This window comes from Lepidochelys kempii, chromosome 11 (assembly GCF_965140285.1).
Source record: "Lepidochelys kempii isolate rLepKem1 chromosome 11, rLepKem1.hap1, whole genome shotgun sequence".
Taxonomy (NCBI): Eukaryota; Metazoa; Chordata; order Testudines; family Cheloniidae; genus Lepidochelys; species Lepidochelys kempii.
The window spans coordinates 71,601,318-71,621,390 of NC_136390.1; positions in this window are offsets into that span (position 1 = coordinate 71,601,318).

Consider the following 20,073-nt stretch of genomic DNA (forward strand, 5'->3'; position numbering starts at 1 on the left):
TAAGTCGGGCAGAGTACTTTTCCCTCAGGTTCTTAAGTCCAGCAACCAAAAGTCCCCTGAACGTGCACCCCACTCACAGTAGCTGTCCTTGGTCAGTGCAGCCCCAGAGTTCAGAGGTGCATCTGCAGAGTTCACCTCCCACCCTGGATAGAGGAGGAGGTAGGAAGGCACCTTACTCGCTCTGCTGCTCGGGCACTCACTAACCACGCTTCTCTGCCAGTCGTCCTGCTGGCTGATCGTCACACCTCTCTGCCAGGCTTTGCTCCTCACCACCAGCCACCCTGCTCTGGCCTTCTCTGCCAGCTGCCTTGATGGCCAATTGCCACACCAATCTCTGGGGCCCTGCTCTGGTCCTCTCCACCGCTGGCTGAGTGCCACACTCTCCACTGGCTGCCCTGTCAGCCATTCGCTGAGATACCTTCAGGTCCCACCACTTAATACAGGGCTTAGTGATTTCCACTTTTGGGGAGGGGGGGAAGCCTCACTACTAGTGGGCAGTCTCTTGTATCAGAGAGAGTGTCCCAAAGCAGGCCTAATACTTAAACCTAGATATTGGTGATTTCAGCGCTGTGGCCTGTAACAAGACTCTCAATTGAGTCTAAATTAGCTCTTTTATTACACAGTGGAGAGAGGAAGGGTCAAATGGTATCTGGGGGGTCCTTAGGCAGGGGCCCCACCACCAGGTACAAGTACCCATCATCACCCTCTCTCAACTCCCTGGGAGTTGGAACCCATGTCCCCTGCCTAGCGAGTGCCATTCAGTTGAGGGTGAGTCCCTCAATCAGGATTGCCAAGTACAGTTCTGCTGCCCTCAATTCACACAAGGATAACAACCCTTTATTACTTCTGACCCAATAACAAGGAGACTGAGGATCCAACACCAGCCAAAAGTGACCATTTGGGCAAGCACCCCATCATGCTGAGCACCTAGGCTGGGTGGGTGTGTCCATGCAAACGAGATCAGCTCCTGAAGTCCTCTTCCACAGCTCATCACTAGGTGTCAGGAAGAGCTCATTCAGACTGTATTTACATCTACTGTTTCACTTAAACTTGGAAAATAATTGCTTCCCAGGAGGGCTGTTATACTGCATTTAATTACTCTATACAACTATTTCAAATAAAACCCTTTTAAAAACTTTTTCCTTGGCTGATCTTATGTGTACATATATGTACAATACAAAACAGTCTAAAAGAGCTTCACTATGACTAGAGGATAAAACTCTGGTCACAAAAAAGAACTTTAACGTGAATAATACTGAAGTTCCCCTTTCAAAAGAAGTGCCTTTGAAATATACAATTTGAAGTTAACTAGTGATTTAGCTCAACTTCAGAAAAAGTTAACTAAAGTTCATATTTTTAGGGGCTGTTTCAGTGGTCAGACAGATGTCTGAAAAACAAAAGTGCTGGTATTACAATGGGAATTGGGTCTTGAACCTTCAGCACAGATGGCAACTACTGAACAAATATGAAATGCATCATTTTGATCCTAGATTTTACCCTGGGGTTACTCTATTGATTTCCCTGGAGTTACTCCTGATGAGACTAGAATTCTGCCCCAAAATCTTATAAGAGTTTTCAGGGTTTGTTTTGATATGCCTTGTCAAAAGCTTTCTCTTCTTTATGAGGCTTGAAGTATTCCAGATTGTGGAAGAGAAGCAATAGAGTTGAAATCTGTGGCTGCAAGGTTTTTCCATATGAATTTTTTTTCTGTTACTGTGAATAAGTTATTCTATGGGGTGAATTATTAATTGGATTCCCTATCAGGCTTTACTTTCAGGACATGGAGGGCCCAGAGCAAGGATTAGCAGCAGGGGTCCTTATGGCTAATGTGATTAAAAACTACTTAGCTGGAGAAGAGAGAATTTCATTATTCTCCACCGTATTGTTCAATTGTGATGAGTGCAGTAATATTAACGATGAGACTCCTACCCCCAGACAGGTCATGCATGTTTCATTTGAGCAGTTATAAAAAGAAATCAGCAATCTAGCAAGTCACAGGAGACTTGCTAAATACAAGTTATTACCATAGCTCAATATAATCTGAAGAACATCTCTTCACGTACTCTTCTAAGAAGCCAGGTTATTAAAAAGAAAAAAAAGTCTAGGCAACTGTTTCCATAGTAGCAGATCAGATGCTACAAAGACACAAACCTGTAAATTCTATCATGAGTGTATGGCCCCCCCATTACTGGGACATCTGAGCACCTCAACATCTAATGTAGTTATCCCCTGCACCCTGTGAGGCAGTTTTTCCTTTTTTACAGCTGAGAAACTAAGGCATGGGGACTAGGTGACTTGACACAGGTCACACACAATATGCACACTGATGACAGAGCTAAAAGTTAGACTTAGGTCTCCAGAGTCCCAGTCCAGTGCTCTATGCAATAGACATGGCTTCTCTCTTTGCATTAACCTCCAAACACCATTGGCAAACCATTGCCTTTCACTACCAACCTAGCCAATTTGAACTAGTGTCAGAGGTGAACCTAAATATATCACCCCATTACCAGTTCTTTGACCCTATGTACCACTCAACTGATTACTATGAATGACCCTCCTCAGATTTTTTTGGTAATAGAAGAATTCACTAGCTTCATGATAACCCCACAGTCTTAACATCTTTGCATGAGGCAGAACACGAACACTAAAGCTCCTTCAAATCTGAGTAGCAGGTGTTTGCATCTCCCTGTGTCTGCCCACAGGATGTGGAAGAGCAAAGTCAACAATTGCAACCAAGCTAATAAGGTCTTTCTGATGGTCTTCCAGTGTGTTGATCTCAGCAACTATGTGCTCTGGCAAGAGCACGTAAACTTTAGGCACTATCTCTGTGCTTGAGGACCTAGGTCAATCAGTTGCCTCTATCGGTGTGGTGGTTCCCCCATTACTTTTTCATTCTTTGCTAGTTTTGTAGTAGTTTCTCGTGTAACATGTAAGCAGGGCTTATGTACCAGACCATATTTCCAGCTTTGCCATAGAGAACCCTACAAGATGTCAGTCATTCTGTAAGTGAAAATGATCTTACCAGAATACTTTCAATGGTATTTTTTGTTGCTCTATGTAATTGGGTGTCTATCCCACACAGGTGAACAAAGGTTTACACAGGAGTCTGAGAGCTCAGTCAGCCCACTTTCTTGCACCTCATTGATTTGCTATCTGATCCAGCTGTGGAGGAAGTGAAAGCTGTAGGAGAAGTCCAGGAGAGGGACCCAAGACAGAGAAACCTAGGAGAGAAGAGGTGCGGAGTTCCTGCTGTCTGAGAAGAGCCTGGGGGAAGGTAGATTGAAGGCCATAAGGCTGGAATTAATTCCTGGGGTGGGCTCTGGAAAGGGGGCACAGCATAGAGGCAGTCTGGAGGGGTTGGTGTTCCAGCAGAGAAGGGAGGAGCAGGAAGGATGTAGGGAGAACCTAGAGACCTGTTAGGCACAGGCCACAGGGAAGTATCACAAAGGGCTTGGAAGCAGGAAGTGGTACAGAGAAGCAACATTGTGTCTGGAAAGGGAGACCTAGCTGCTCAAAACTGGGTCCCTGGGCCAGAACCAGAGCACAGGTTGGTCCTGGGTCCCCTCCCATTCCCAAGAAAGGGCGCACATGCCTGGGGTAAGGACCGGTGGGCTCAGGGTTGGGCTGAAGACTGACTCAAGGGGATGGGCCAAGGAATAGCTCAAGATGGGGCAGAGGTGGAACACTGTTAGTGGCACCCTTGTTGCCACGGAAAGGGAGAGACTTTCAAGTGATTGGCTGAAAGGCTGAGTTGAGAAAAGAGGCAGACCAAGTAGGACATTATAGGTAACCTCTGCGTGACTATTGGCAGGGGGTGCACTATACAGAAAAGAGCTGTTCTAGCATGCTCTTCCATGAGGGGATGCTCCAGCCAGGAGTTCACTCTTCTACACTCTACAAAAGTAGATGCCAACAGTCACAACATACCAAGTCCTTGCTCTAAAGAGTTAATGATTTAGTCCAATCGCTAATTTTTTGTATTCCCTGCTTTATTTCTTAGCAGCTCTCTATTCCTCTCTGAAGAGTTTCAGGTGCATCTATATCTATTAACTTTAATTTCAAAACATTTCTTAGTTGTTTCTTTGTTGGAGGGGAAGGAGTGACAGTTTAATAGCACCCAGGACTACCCCATGAATTTCCAGGAAACATAATACAAATCTGATAGAACAGACCACTTTTCCTCATTGCCCCCACCCCCATCTCTGTCCCTGTTACACCATTTGTTTTTCCTCTCCCCCTTTGATCTGTCTGCCTCCCTTCTCCCCGCAGTTGAAAAATGCAGCAGTTTAAAGATGCTGCTTTTAAATGTGCCAAATAGGAAGCAGACAAGAAGCACCAAGTCACAACCTTGGATCATGAAGAGCAGAAAGTGGCCCATATTGAAGGGAAGGATCCGTGCTATAGGTGAAAGGTGCATTTAAAAGAATTCATTATAAAAACAAGGTAATTTCCTCATGGTGAGTCTGGGGGTCTCTGAAGCATTTGAGATTTGGGGATTATCTGTATCTGGTTCACTACCCTGCAGTGTTTCTGCTGGTACAATTACCTTGCAATATCTCAAGGGATTTATAGTGAAATCTCATAACTGTGTTCTGTTAACGTGTGGTGTGTTTTTTCCTTGGAGCAGCCTTCAGTTCCATGCTTTGCCCTCTTGTTTTTCACGTAGAGAGGTGCAGAATGCCAGTAGGTAGTGCTGAGGAATCAGAACAGTCAGCAGAAGATGGCAACAGAAAGGGTAAATGAGCTTGTTAGAGCTCTATCTTTTCAGCAGTCAGAAATGAAAGAGGCATATTGAGTAACTTCTGGAACTCACTGCCACAAGATATCATAGAGGTCAAGAACTTGTGACATTGCACTCCATATGTTTATGGAAATATGCTTATGAGTGTGAATATAATGTAACTGGAATATCCTTTATGCAAAAGGTCTCTTGTAAGGTATTACAAAGCTTATGATCTACTGAGTGTGTTCATCCCATTTGTTTGCAAGCATTATTTCTATGTCTGGAGTTAGGAGAATAAGATATAAACTTGTATTACAGATGTAAACATATTAAGTGGAAGCCATTAAGGGTGCTTCAGAAAAAATCACTTGAAAATGGCTCTATTTATTTGCAGGGGTACATGCAGGCCAGCCTTGGAAGAATGGAGACTAGGGGTTTCACAGGACATGTGATCATGTCACACGATACTGGAATACATCTTAAACCTGGTGCTTTTCCATTTAGAAGGAGGGGTGGGAACCCAAAGAGAGACAAAGGATTCCCACCTTGTGCCAAATCTATAAAAGGGTGTGGAACAGAACAAAGGGGGCTGCTAGTCATGAAAAATCCCCTAGTTACCACCTGAGCTGGAACTAACAAGAATTGTATCGGGGAAAGGATTGGGCCCAGACTAGGAAGGAGTCCAGTCTGCGAAAGAAGCTATGGGAACATCTCTGAGCGTGAGATTTTATCTGTAATTGGTTTCTTAATGTATTAGGCTTAGACTTGCGTGTTTTGTTTTATTTTGCTTGATAACTTATTTTGTTATGTGTGTTATTACTTGAAACCACTTAAATCCTACTTAATAAAATCACTTTTGTTTATTAATTGACCCAGAGTACATGATTAATACCCAGAGGAGCAAACGGAGAGATATGCACAGCTATCAGTGTTACGGAGGGTGGACAATTTATGATTTTACCCTGTATAAGCTTTATACAGAGTTAAATGGATTTATTTGGGGTTTGGAGCCCATTGGGAGCTGGGTGTCTGGGTGCTGGAGATAGGAGTACTTGCTGAGCTGTTTTCAGTTTAGTCTGCAGCTTTGGGCGCGTGGTTCAGACCCTGGGTCTGTGTTGCAGCAGGTTAGCATATCTGGCTCAACAATACAGGGTTCTGGAGTCCCAAGATGGCAGGAAAAACAGGCTTAGAGGTAATCTCAGCACGTCAGGTGACAGTCCTAAGGGGGTCTCTGTGACTGAACCCGTCACAGAGGCATATTGAGTAACTTCTGGAACTCACTGCTACAAGATATCACTGAGGTCAAGAACTTGGTAGGAATTAGGCGTTTCTATGAATGGGTGGATAAGGGTGGGGAAGAGGAGTGAATCACATTTTCACTAAGACTAGCTGTTTCCATAACAGAGCTCACCACTTGCCTAGCAATTACATGGGCAGTGTTCTGTAGGCTCCTGTGACTATTTGGGAATCTGTCCGTACAACTTACTATTGTTGGCTGGTGTCATGAAATTGTTATTAAAGTGTTCCAACAGGGACCATGTTGATTTGGGTGTGGAATCTACCCCTTTCTGACACAGGCAGCAGCCTGTATGTACCTGACCAGGGACAATGGAGAGTTGTTAATCTTAATGACAGTGCTCTGGAGTGAACAATGGATATGCTAATGTGGTGACCTAAGTGGGGAAATGATTTTGACCTAGTTTCTTCTCAGGGAGTGGATAGAGTGGAAGTCTCCAGCAGGATGAACAGATAAAGCAGAGGGTTTAAAAAGGACTCAATGCGGGAAGGCTTTTGGAGGGGCAGGAGAAGGGAAGACATGAATGGGAATTTATTCCAGGGCTCAGGTTGGTCCCCATTGAACTGAGTTATTACAAACAGGTTCTATACTTGTAAATGATATGATCACATACTATTTTATTCATGGGATCCCTGCCTCATTCAATGAATGGATAGCTGTTCCATTTTGTTCCCATCCTTCTTTTTTGATATGTAGTCCCAGGCCTTATTTAATCACACACTACTGAAACCTGCCCTACATACAAAATTAATTGCCTTCTGGACACTTCTGTGGTGCTTTCACCATAGTATGAGTGCTGCACAAATGGCTAATGTACTTCCCTTCACAAATCCTTAAGACCAAGAGCATTATCACCCTTTTACAGCTGGGGAACTGAGAGATTACGAACAGATTTGTGAAGTGATCGCTAATTTTGCATGTCCAATTTGAGAAGGCTGGGGCATTATTAAAGACACATACAAATAAGGGGCCAAATTAAGGTTGCAGAGGAAATCTTAATTCTAGCATTTTCTACCTGTTGAGTGCTGGACTTCAACTTGACATCCTTTTAGCTTAGTTTTCTTGATATGATATTTAGAACCACTTTTTCTTTGGGGATTTGACTTCTGGTAAATCTAACTTCCCCAAAGGGCTTGAAATTAGTGTATTGCTCCCCGTCAGGTCTGAGTCCACTCGGCAATGAATCAATTTCCCCGGTTGCTTGCATGATAAAGATATAGTTAACTATTGTCTTCACTTAAAAGTCATTTTCATTTTTATATAAATACCCAGACCTCCTTATGACAAAACAGTGAATTGGACTCCGTGTCTGCGGGTGATGAAAATGAGATTGATCTGTAGAACTGTATGTGAGAATTTAGCAATACCTTGTTGGGCTCTAGGCAGAGCTGCCCTGTATAAGCCTTCCAGTTTAACAGGCACTAAAACAAAGTCATTTATTGTTAAAATCAAGTAAAACAAAATCTTGGACAAGTGTCAGATGGTGCCCACAGTGCTAGGCAATTATGTAAGAGCTGAAACATTCTATAATTACAACTAGCGCTGTTCTGTCTACACTGACACTTGAACATACAAACCACCACAATTTCTGCTTCAGTAGAAGACACTATGGCTTCTAAATTCTCACAGTAACTCTCCAGAATATTTCTGACTGCACAGTCAACCTTTCAAAGGGGAGGGGAGCAATAAAGCAGGTGGACTGCTTTTCAGATGTGCTGAGTCTCCATTGACTCCTCAGGATTTATAGGTGGCCAGCCCCTCCTCCAACCTACCGGTGTTTTGTGAGCACTGAACTGGATTTTTTCCCCCAAAGAATTGAACCAATAGATGAAGAGCAACAGCTGACCCAAGAATTGCCATGCAAATAATTCTATTGGGTTTTTGTTCAAGACTGGCTTGGAGTGACTCCACTGCTTCCTCTGTTTCTTAAGGGGAAGATGCCATCATCTGTGCGTCGATATTTTCATTAGAAATTGCTGCAGGATACAATCAGTATCTTAATTCAGTGCTGAGAGAGGGTAGATTCAGTCAAATTACAAACTAGATGCTCCTGTCAATTTAAATTAATTGAAAAGACGCCAGAGCTTTTTATTAGACAGCATTATATGGACTTGTATATGGTGGCGATGGTGAGCTTCCCCCCCCCCCCCCCCCCGTAAATCTACTTTAAAAATCCTGGTTGCTTTAACTCCAGATGCTTTTTCAGTCTGACTTTTGTGTTGTCAGAACAACCCCTCTAACAAGGACTCTGAAACCTATCTTATTACACACCTTAGCTTGTAGAATGGAAGCCCCCTTTCCACAAAAATGATGCAACAAATGCACTGCCACAAAACAAATAATTCTAAGTGGAGCTGGCAGTGCTAGAATTAAGAATGCCAGACACTTCCCATGATAAGGCTCTGTTTTCACTTGCTGATAACATTGCCAAATGTTAACAGTTTGGGCTGAAATTCTCCATGCTGGGTGTCTGCCTCAGGCCCAGTTTATTAGGAAAGTTGCAGTAAAATTGGTTCAGTCTGAGAACAAGATTAGGGAAGCCATATTTTTGCCCACATAAGATTCTAGCTGTAATTGGGAAGCTGTAGAGCCTCATGCTTTGGTGCAGAGTCTTGAAATTTAGCAGGATATTTGTATTAATACAAGAGATGTGACTTTTGCCATCCCCATGAAAATGTGCCCACGTTGAAAGCCTCAAAATCTCCATTCATACAGCTCAGTTAAAGACTTGTTAGAGTCTGTCGGCTAAATTTGCCCAAAATTGTCCGCTCTGGGCATGCTCCAACCGAGGCCTTCAGAAGTTGAACATGACATTGCATGTAATTACTTCTGCCCTCTGCCAGGGGTTGCTGTGGTGCTGGGCATCAGAACTGAGCGGGGACATGTTCGTATGTGCACACTGCTCCTTGGGCATCTGCAGCAGATGGTAAGAGAGAAGTTGCAGCCTGATGGGATGCAGAGGAGGTGAGGAATGAATAAGAGGGATGAGGGAGAAGAGAAGCAGGAGCCTCATTCAGTGCACAGGTCTATTTGGTCCCATGTACATGGTGAATCTGTCTAGTAAACCAAAAGGGCCTCTCCGTCTTCAGAAACCACAAGGATCAACTAAGCCTGGGGGACAACAAATGAAAAAATAGGACGGGGAGTCATGGGAGAGGGAGGGTCGTAGGGTTACAGCCAGGGTCCCAGAGTGGGCCACACACTGCCAGACAGCACCCACTGCTGCTCCAGAGTTCAGCGGTGCAGAGGAAATCTGCCTGGAGATGTGAATGGACAAGGGCACAGCACTGAGCTCCACAGTCACAGTTACAAGGAACTCTGCTGTCCAGCCTCCTCCTCTTTGATTAATATATGGCCAACTTGGCTAATGGCAGGACCTTGAGGCATGGCAGGTGACATCAGAGGGGTAGCCATGTTAGTCTGGATCTGTAAAAGCGGCAAAGAGTCCTATGGCACCTTATAGACTAACAGACATATTGCAGCATAAACTTTCGTGGGTGAATACCCACTTCGTAGGATGCATCTGATGAAGTGGGTATTCACTCACGAAAGCTTATGCTCCAATATGTCTGTTAGTCTATAAGGTGCCACAGGACTCTTTGCTGAATATTTTTCAAGTAACTCCTAAATATAAAATCCTACCTGGTCTTAACATAAGAGGAGTTTGCATTCAAGAGACTTGTCTAAACAGATCGAGCAGCCTTCCCCAGGCTCACAGCTGCAGCCTTTCCCAGAGCTGACACTATTCCCTTTGTGGTTCTGTATCAAAGGTTGAGGGAAGGCTGCTGAAAGGCATGGACTGACTTCCTACACTTTCTTAGCTCATCATTACAGCTACTTCTTCAGCCATTCAATGGAATACTGGCAACTCAAAGCAAACAGGGTAGTATTCTGATAACCTCGTTGGAAGGAACAAGGTTCTGTAGCTGCCTGTAAGCATTTCTGCCCTTGTAGTATCTCCTGCTACCACAGTGCTGCTAGTTCTTGGGATTTGTGTTGTCTTGTGATACTTGGTTTTCTTAAAGGCCCAGCTTCTAGATACTTGATTATGCGGGAATTGCAGGATGTTTCTAACCCTTGTGGTTACAGAGAAGCTTAGAAATATGACTCCTAAAGACTTAAACTGAAGGAAAATAATGCCCCCCCAATTGATTTTCTTTAAACCTTATTCTTACGACAATCACATTGATTTTTGGGGGGCTTGACCCCTGATTTTTTTCACAGTTTGGGTTGGGAAGCACACAGACATCTTTCCTGAACTGAGAGTGTATTCTAAAGGGCTAAACCCAGCCCTTCTGAGGCACATAACTAGCTGTTCAAAGCACTCCCTTTCTCCTAATTGCAGCAGAACTGGCTTTCAGATTTCTTGAGCTCACAGTGCTTTCTTCACTACCACAGTGAAGAACACACAACACTTGCCTTCTAACACTGTTTCTGTAGCGTTCTCCAGCCTCCATTTCAGAAAAAGACCAAGCAGCCTCATAGGACCTGCCAATAATGGGCAATGTCTCCGAGTTGAGGAAAACTAGCCGAGGTAGAAATATCCATCCTCATGGCTCCCTGTTCTATTTCAAAAAGAAAAGGAGTACTTGTGGCACCTTAGAGACCTTAGAGCTCATGCTCAAATAAATTGGTTAGTCTCTAAGGTGCCACAAGTACTCCTTTTCTTTTTGCGAATACAGACTAACACGGCTGTTACTCTGAAACCTGTTCTATTTCACTGTCTACAAAGTGACGTGTTACCATGGCATCAGTGTTTAGCTGCACTGTGCCTAGAGTGCTTCCCTTTTTTGGAACACAGAAAATATTACCACTCATGTTAAGTAACCTCTCTCTCAATGCTCTTACTCAGAGATGTAGGTTCTTAAGATCCAGGTCTATGGAGTCATGTGTCTGTGTGGACTTTATGCCATCTGAGTTAGCTTTTCCACCATCACTCCATACCACCTTCCCCCCCCCACCCCCGCGAAGGTGCTTTCCTCTGGGGTTACCCAACCCAAATGAGTACATGAGTCACCCTGTCACCACTCTGCTCCACTGAGATGTATGACTCCACCTGGCTTTATTTAGCATTTTGATTGATCTTCTGGGGAATCCTGAGGGATGTTAAAATAGCACTTTGTGCAGATGACATGATGTACTAGTGTAGTTTTATTTGAAAGTGTTTTATAAACCATTCTAGTACCTGGACCTGTCATCACCTGTCCTATGTGCACCAACCATTTTTTTTCCTGTCTGTGTTGAGTACTTCTCTTGCTGGTATGTGTCAAATGTTCCGTGGGGAAAATGCATATCTGAGAACATAACATACTTGAATAATCTATCCCATTCCAAGGGATGCACATAAGCATCTTGTGGCTGGTCGGGTGTTAAAACTTGGCAGGCTGTCTCCTTAGATTGTCAAAACCTATTTTCGTCTCATATTGGCCTAGTACTAGGTGTCTCTCGGTTAGATATTGATAGTTCCCTCTGTACTTCCATTTGCATTCACTATTGGTCTGTAACTGTTGCATGCTAGTGCTGTGTTAGTTAACAATTGCCACATGCTTTCCCAAAGGAGGCTTAGGGTTAGTGAAATGATCCTTAGACAGGATATTCAGGCTCTGTCAGGGTTCCCTCCTCACTCTGAACTCTGGGGTACAGATGTGGGGATCTGCATAAAAGCCCCCTAAGCTTATTTCTACCAGCTTAGGTTAAAAACTTCCCCACGGCACAAATCCTTTGTCCTTGGACGGTATGCTGCCACTACCAAGTGATTTAGACAAAGAATCAGGGGAAGGACCACTTGGAGTTCCTGTTCCCCCAGAATATCCCCCCAAGCCCTTACACCCCTTTCCTGGGGAGGCTTGAGAATAATATCCTAACCAATTGGTTACAAAGTGAGCACAGATTAACCCCCCTGGGTCTTAGGACACTGAAAATCAATTAGGTTCTTAAAAGAAGAATTTTATTTTTTTAAAAAAGGTAAAAGAATCACCTCTGTAAAATCAGGATGGAAAATAACTTTAGAGGGTAACAAAAGATTCAAAAACAGAGCAGAACTCCCTCTAGGCTTAGTTTTAAAGTTACAAAATACAGGAATAAATCTCCCTCTAGCAAAGGGAAAATTTACAAGCTAAAACAAAAGATAATCTAATGCGCCTTGCTTTATTTACTTACTCTTTTTGCAATATTGAGACTCATTTTAGGATGGTTTATAGAAGGAGTTTTCTGACCTGATGCTTCTCTGCTTCCCAAGAGAACACACGACCAAAGCCCCACGCCCCTGATTTGCAAGTATCTTCTTTCCCCATTGGCCCTTTTGGTCAGGTGCCAACCAGGTTAGTTGAGCTTCTTAACCGCTTACAGGTAAGGAGGAATTCTAGGCTACCCTTAGCTGTATGGTTATGACAGGCTCCTCTCCTGCAATGTCATTGGTGTAGAAAGACAAGCTCATGGATTTTTTGGGGATGCTCCATATGTGTTGAAAGACCCAGTCATAAAGACAATATCACGGCCTGTTTCAAGAACACCCTGGCTCTTTGTGGAGGGAAGGTATTGTAACATAAGCAGTTACTCTTTAGAATAAAGCATTATTATAAGTCAAGTAGGAGATGGGGCTTTGTGTTTTCTCTTGAAAAACTGGGAAAATGATTTAAATTTTTCATACAAAACTCTCATGCTGTGTCTCTGCTGTGAAAGTTTGCCAAGCACTGAGATCTTCCCCCTGAAAAACATTGTTGGTTACTAACTAGAATCTTATGTTCATTTTTTAAATTCAATTTACCTGATTTAAATCTTATTTGCAGTCCACTGAAACTCTCATTGGGGCCTGATCCAATTCCCACTGATGTCAAACAACTAGAACAGTGCAATATTCAGAATACAGTAAAATGTGAAATAAATTGCAATGATATATCTTGGGTATTTGAGAGGGGAGGGGGTTTTGACAAACCACTTATGATTCCGTTACACTGGCCACAAAAGCTTAGATGTTGACTATAGTAACTAGGAGTGTAACTCAATTTCCTGACAAGGTAAATATTTCAAATCAGTTTCAAGTCAGAGATCTACAAATATGCTTCAGAGCATTCATATCTTCTCTGGTATTTGGCCACCAAGTGGAACATCACTAAACACAGAGGGAAAATATAATGAAATAGTAAAACTGATTTCTGATTAAGTCAACCTAATGAGAAGTGACTGAGAACTGATGGCATTATAACTGTTCCCTCCTAAGAACTGACACAGATTGTCAACTTGCTTGAATGAATATGTGAACCAGTGAAATGTAGACATAAATCAAAATTTTCTCATTGTCATGATATACAACTTGGTTGTAGTTCTAGTCTCTTAGCCTGGAGGAGAATATACAGAAACTGGGGGGCAAGAAAAGGAAATCTAATGGAAATGAACATGTGATTAAGCATGTCCTGGACCTTTGACTGCTTTCCCACTCCAGACTTGAAGGACTTGGTTTAGCTCCCCTGTATCGGTTCACAAGCTGTGTTCTCTGTCAGGATCCTCTTGCACAATGCTATGTGGATTTGCTCCTGACTGGTGTAAGGAGAATGAGACCCATAGGTTGGAACTTACAGTAATATTGACCCTGCTGCGAGAGTTGGTGATGTCTAAGAACATAAGAAGGGCCATACTGGGTCAGACCAATGGTTCATCTCGCACAATATCCTGTCTTCCGGAAGTGGCCAAAGCTAGATGTTTCACAGTGAATGAACAGATCAAGGCAATTATCAAGTGATCCATCCCCTATAGTCCAGTCTCAGCATCTGGCAGTTAGAGGCTTACAGAGACCCAAAGCATGGGGTTCTCCCTGACCCTCTTGGCTAATAGCCATTGATGGACCTATCCTCCAATTTATCTCATGCTTTTTTGAACCCAGTTATTGTTTTGGCCTTCACACCATCCCTGGCACTGAGTTCCACAGATTGACTGTGCATTGTGTGAAGTAGTACTCCCCTTTGTTTTAAACCTGGCTATAATTTCATTGGATGACCCCTGGTTCTTATGTTAAGGGGTAAATAACACTTCTCCATTCACTTTCACCACACTGTTCATGATTGTATAGACCTCTATCATATCCCACCTAAGTAGTCTCTCTTTTCCAAGCTGTAAAGTCCCAGTCTTTTTAATCTCTCCTCAATGGAAGCTATTCCAGGCCCCTAATCACCTGTTGCCCTTCTCTATACCTTTTCCAATTCTGATATATCATTATTATAGCTCCTTCAGGGGCTTCCTGCATACGGGGTGAACATCACCCATGTTGAGTGATGAACAGCCTAACTCTCAGTAGACTCTAATCAAATTGTAGGCTGGTGTATAGTCAATGTTCATCAAACAAATCAGTCACCCTGTTCCCATGTAACTGAACAGAAAGAGCTGAACTCTTTAGATTATTTTTTTACCCAGGTCCCCCCCATCCCTCCACTCCACAAAGAACTGACTGCACTGATTGTAGCAATATAACGGGTTAAGTGAATCTTGACTTTTGCAAAGCTTTATTGGGTGAAGGCTGGTTTTGGGCATAAGTAATTCAAATAACTGCTTTATGCCACAACTACCTCTGCCAGACTTCTGTCCCCACCCTTTACCAAACTTCCCCCACCCACAGCAGACTGCTAACCCTGCCTTGGGACAGGGGTAGTATGGTGAAGTATGCACAAGAGAGAGCTCAGGGAAGCAGTGCATGGTCTGGGGTGTACAGATGTACAGATGTAAGTGGTAAAGTCTGTTTCTGTGGGATACAGAGTAGAGGGCATGGTTTTAAGTTGCTTAGTTTTCCACTTCATTGGTAACATGGCTTTGTCAGGGTATGTTGCATGTAGCAAGCTTAGTGGCTTTCCAACCATTTGGTGCATTATGTATTTACAGCCTTTGTTCTGTATTCTCAGACAAAGCTTTAAAGGTAGAATGAACTTGCTCTAAAGTACACTTGGAATATATTTAGCTGCTACTTTTTATTACTAGTAACTTCAGCTGGAGAAATTGGACCTTGGAGCTTCAAAGCAGCTGCTGTGTTACTAAGGAAGCACTGCTGAATGAAAACTCCCTGCATTGCCACCCTCCCACTTGTCCCTGCCTTTCTGCACTGCCAGCTGTGTCCGCCCAGCAATGGAGGGAGGCTGGCCTTGAAGAAAGTCTGAAGAGGAAAGCGACTCAGAAGAGGAGAGGTGGAGTCGGCAGGCTAAATGGAGCAGCAGTCGGCAGTGTGGGAAGATTGATACTTGGATCTGTGTGGGTGAATTTTGCAGAGCAGGATCTGAGTTAAGGGGAGGACAAAAAGTGTAAAGACCAAACACTCATGGAAAAGGAACTCAAAAACCAGCAAAAAAACCCCCTTTACTTTCTTCTTGCAACAACAATAAAATGTGAAGGGGCAGGGGGAAATAGAAGGAAGTAGGTAAATATAGAGCTAAAAGGTTTTTATAAAAAGATATGTAGCATAGGAAGAATCTGTGAAATCTGTGCCAGGGCACACATAGAGGATGAAGCATACATGGATTATATAGAGGTGAAGCCCTCAAGCTGATAAGTTGCTGCCATGTTGTGCTCCAGAAACTAAACTTTCATTAAAAAATGAAAGTTTTAGCTCCTAGTGTACCCAAGGCCGTGCTGTCTTCCAGCCCTGGTCTACACTACAAGTTTAGGTCGAATTTAGCAGCATTAGATCTATTTAACACTGCACCCATCCACACAACAAAGCCATTTTTGTCGACTTAATGGGCTTTTAAAATCGATTTCTGTACTCCTCCCTGACGAGGGGATTAGCACTGAAATCGACATCGCTGAGTTGAATTTGGGTTAGTGTGGACACAATTCGACGGTATTGGCCTCTGGGAGCTATCCCACAGTGCTCCATTGTGATCACTCTGGATAGTACTCTCAACTTGGATGCACTGGCCAGGTACACAGGAAAAGCCCCGTGAACTTTTGAATTTCATTTCCTATTTGGCCAGTGTGGAGAGCTCATCAGCAGAGGTGACCATGGAGTCCCAGAATTGCAAAACAGCTCCAGCATGGATGGAATGGGAGGTACTGAAAGAACCGAAAGAACTGAAAGAAGAAAGCCAAGGAATGTGTGGGCCCCTTACTGAATGAGGGAGGCAACCTAGTGACAGAGGATGTGGAAAAAGCTAATGTACTCAATGCTTTTTTTGCCTCTGTTTTCACTAACAAGGTCAGCTCCCAGACTGCTGCGCTGGGCATCACAAAATGCGGAAGAGATGGCCAGCCCTCTGTGGAGATAGAGGCGGTTAGGGACTATTTAGAAAAGCTGGACATGCACAAGTCCATGGGGCCGGACGAGTTGCATCCAAGAGTGCTGAAGGAATTGGCGGCTGTGATTGCAGAGCCACTGGCCATTATCTTTGAAAACTCGTGGCGAACTGGGGAAGTCCCGGATGACTGGAAAAAGGCTAATGTAGTGCCAATCTTTAAAAAAGGGAAGAAGGAAGATCCTGGGAACTACAGGCCAGTCAGCCTCACCTCAGTCCCTGGAAAAATCATGAAGCAGGTCCTCAAAGAATCAATCCTGAAGCACTTGCATGAGAGGAAAGTGATCAGGAACAGCCAGCATGGATTCACCAAGGGAAGGTCATGCCTGACTAATCTAATCGCCTTTTATGATGAGATTACTGGTTCTGTGGATGAAGGGAAAGCAGTGGATGTATTGTTTCTTGACTTTAGCAAAGCTTTTGACATGGTCTCCCATAGCATTCTTGTCAGCAAGTTAAGGAAGTATGGGCTGGATGAATGCACTATAAGGTGGGTAGAAAGCTGGCTAAATTGTCGGGCTCAACGGGTAGTGATCAATGGCTCCATGTCTAGTTGGCAGCCGGTATCAAGTGGAGTGCCCCAAGGGTCGGTCCTGGGGCCGGTTTTATTCAATATCTTCATAAATGATCTGGAGGATGGTGTGGATTGCACTCTCAGCAAATTTGCGGATGATACTAAACTGGGAGGAGTGGTAGATACGCTGGAGGGGAGGGATAGGATACAGAAGGACCTAGACCAATTGGAAGATTGGGCCAAAAGGAATCTGATGAGGTTCAATAAGGATAAGTGCAGGGTCCTGCACTTAGGACGGAAGAACCCAATGCACAGCTACAGACTAGGGACCGAATGGCTAGGCAGCAGTTCTGCAGAAAAGGACCTAGGGGTGACAGTGGACGAGAAGCTGGATATGAGTCAGCAGTGTGCCGTTGTTGCCAAGAAGGCCAATGGCATTTTGGGATGTATAAGTAGGGGCATAGCGAGCAGATCGAGGGACGTGATCGTCCCCCTCTATTCGACATTGGTGAGGCCTCATCTGGAGTACTGTGTCCAGTTTTGGGCCCCACACTTCAAGAAGGATGTGGATAAATTGGAGAGAGTCCAGCGAAGGGCAACAAAAATGATTAGGGGACTGGAACACATGAGTTATGAGGAGAGGCTGAGGGAGCTGGGATTGTTTAGCCTGCAGAAGAGAAGAATGAGGGGGGATTTGATAGCTGCTTTCAACTACCTGAAAGGGGGTTCCAAAGAGGATGGCTCTAGACTGTTCTCAATGGTAGCAGATGACAGAACGAGGAGTAATGGTCTCAAGTTGCAGTGGGGGAGGTTTAGATTGGATATTAGGAAAAACTTTTTCACTAAGAGGGTGGTGAAACACTGGAATGCGTTACCTAGGGAGGTGGTAGAATCTCCTTCCTTAGAGGTTTTTAAGGTCAGGCTTGACAAAGCCCTGGCTGGGATGATTTAACTGGGAATTGGTCCTGCTTTGAGCAGGGGGTTGGACTAGATGACCTTCTGGGGTCCCTTCCAACCCTGATATTCTATGATTCTATGATTCTATGATACTGGATCTGATCGCTGTATGGGGAGACGAATCCGTGCTATCAGAACTACGAATGCCAAAATATTTGAAAAAATCTCCAAGGGCATGAAGGAGAGAGGCTATCACAGGGACCCACAGCAGCGCCGCGTGAAACTTAAGGAGCTTAGGCAAGCCTACCAAAAAACCCAAGAGGCAAACGCCCGCTTGGGGTCAGAGCCCCAGACATGACACTTCTATGATGAGCTGCATGCAATTCTAGGGGGTGCCCCTACCACTGCCCCACTCCTGTACGTGGACTCCTGCAAGGGGGGAGTCTCACACAACAAGGATGAGGATTTTGAGGATGAGGAAGACTATGAGGAGGGGGAGGTTGAAGATAGTGCACACCAGGCAAGCAGAGAAACTGTTCTCCCTGACAGCCAGGAACTGTTTATCAACCTGGGCTCCAAGACCTTGCAGGCAGAGAAGGTATCTCTGGTGAGTGTACCTTTGTAAATATAATACATGGTTCAAAAGCAAGAGTGTTTAATGATTAATTTGCCCTGAAGATTTGGGATGCGTTTGTGGCCAGTACAGCTACTGGAAAAGTCTGTTAACGTGTCTGGGGATGGGGCGGAAATCCTCCAGGGACATCTCTATGAAGCTGTCCTGGAGGTACTCCCAAAGCCTTTGCAAAAGGTTTCTGGGGAGGGCAGCCTTATTGTGTCCTCCATGGTAGGACGCTTTACCACGGCAGGCCAGTAGCATATAGTCTGGAATCATTGCATAAGAAAGCATGGTAGCGTGTGGTCCCGGTGTTTGCTGGCATTTGAGCAACATCCGTTCTTTATCTCTCTGTGTTATCCTCAGGAGAGTGATATCATTCATGGTCACCTGGTTGAAATAGGGGAATTTTATTAAGGGAACATCAGAGGTGGCCATTCCTGCTGGGCTATTTGCCTGTGGCTGAAAAGAAATCATCCCTGCTGTTAGCCATGTGGTGGGGGGAGGGGTGAAGCGTGTGTGTGTGGGGATTTAGTTGGGTTTGTGCTGCACGTTAACCCCAAAACATCAGCCCCTCTTTTTAAATGGCCAATGTGTCTTTTTCAATTTTAATCTCTCCTTTTTTCCTCCCGCAGCTGCAAATGTCTCAAGGCTGCGACCAGCATCTCCGTCCCAGAGGCTAGTGCAGACAAGAAGGCATTAGCGATGAAATGTTCTCTGAGCTCATGCAGTCCACCCAAACTGAAAGAGCCCAGCAGAATGCATGGAGGCAGAAAATGGCAGAGTCCAGGAAAGCACAAAATGAATGCGAGGACAGGAGGGAGGATAGATGACTGGAGCAACAGGAGAGGTGGCAGCAGTGTGATGAAAGGAGGCAGGATTAAATGCTGAGGCTACTGGAGGATCAAACGGATATGCTCCGGCGTATGCTTGAGGTGCAGGAAAGGCAGCAGGAGCACAGACCGCCACTGCAGCCCCTGTGTAACCAACCGCCCTCCTCCCCAAGTTCCATAGCCTCCTCACCCTCATAGCCCAAGATTGGGGGGAGAGGGGGGCCCTCTGGGCACCCAACCACTCCACCCCAGAGGACTGCCCAAGCAGCAAAAAGCTGGCATTCAATAAGTTTTGAAGTGCAGTGTGGCCTTGTCCTTCCCTCCTCCCTCCTCCACCACGCCACCTAGTGCTTCCCTCCTCTCCCATCTCTCCTGGGCTACCTTGGCAGTTATCCCCCTATTTGTGTGACGAATGAATAAAGAATGCATGAATTTGAAACAACAATGACTTTATTGTCTCTGCAAGTGGTGATCGAAGGGGAGAGGGGAGGGCGGTTGGCTTACAGGGAAGTAGAGTGAACCATGGGGGTGGGTTTTCATCAAGGAGAAACAAACAGAACTGTCACTCCATAGCCTGGTCAGTCATGAAACTGGTTTTCAAAGCTTCTCTGATGTGCAGCACACCTTGCTGTGCTCTTCCAACCACCCTGGTGTCTGGTTGGGCGGAATCAGCGGCCAGGCGATTTGCCTCAACTTCCCACCCCACCATAAATGTCTCCCCCTTACTCTCACAGATATTGTGGAGCACACAGCAAGCAGTAATAACAATGGGAATATTGGTTTTGCTGAGGTCTAACCAAGTCAGTAAACTGTGCCAGCATGCTTTTAAACACCCAAATGCACATTCTACCACCATTCCGCACTTGCTCAGCCTGTAGTTGAAGAGCTCCTGACTACTGTCCAGGCTGCCTGTGTACGGCTTCAT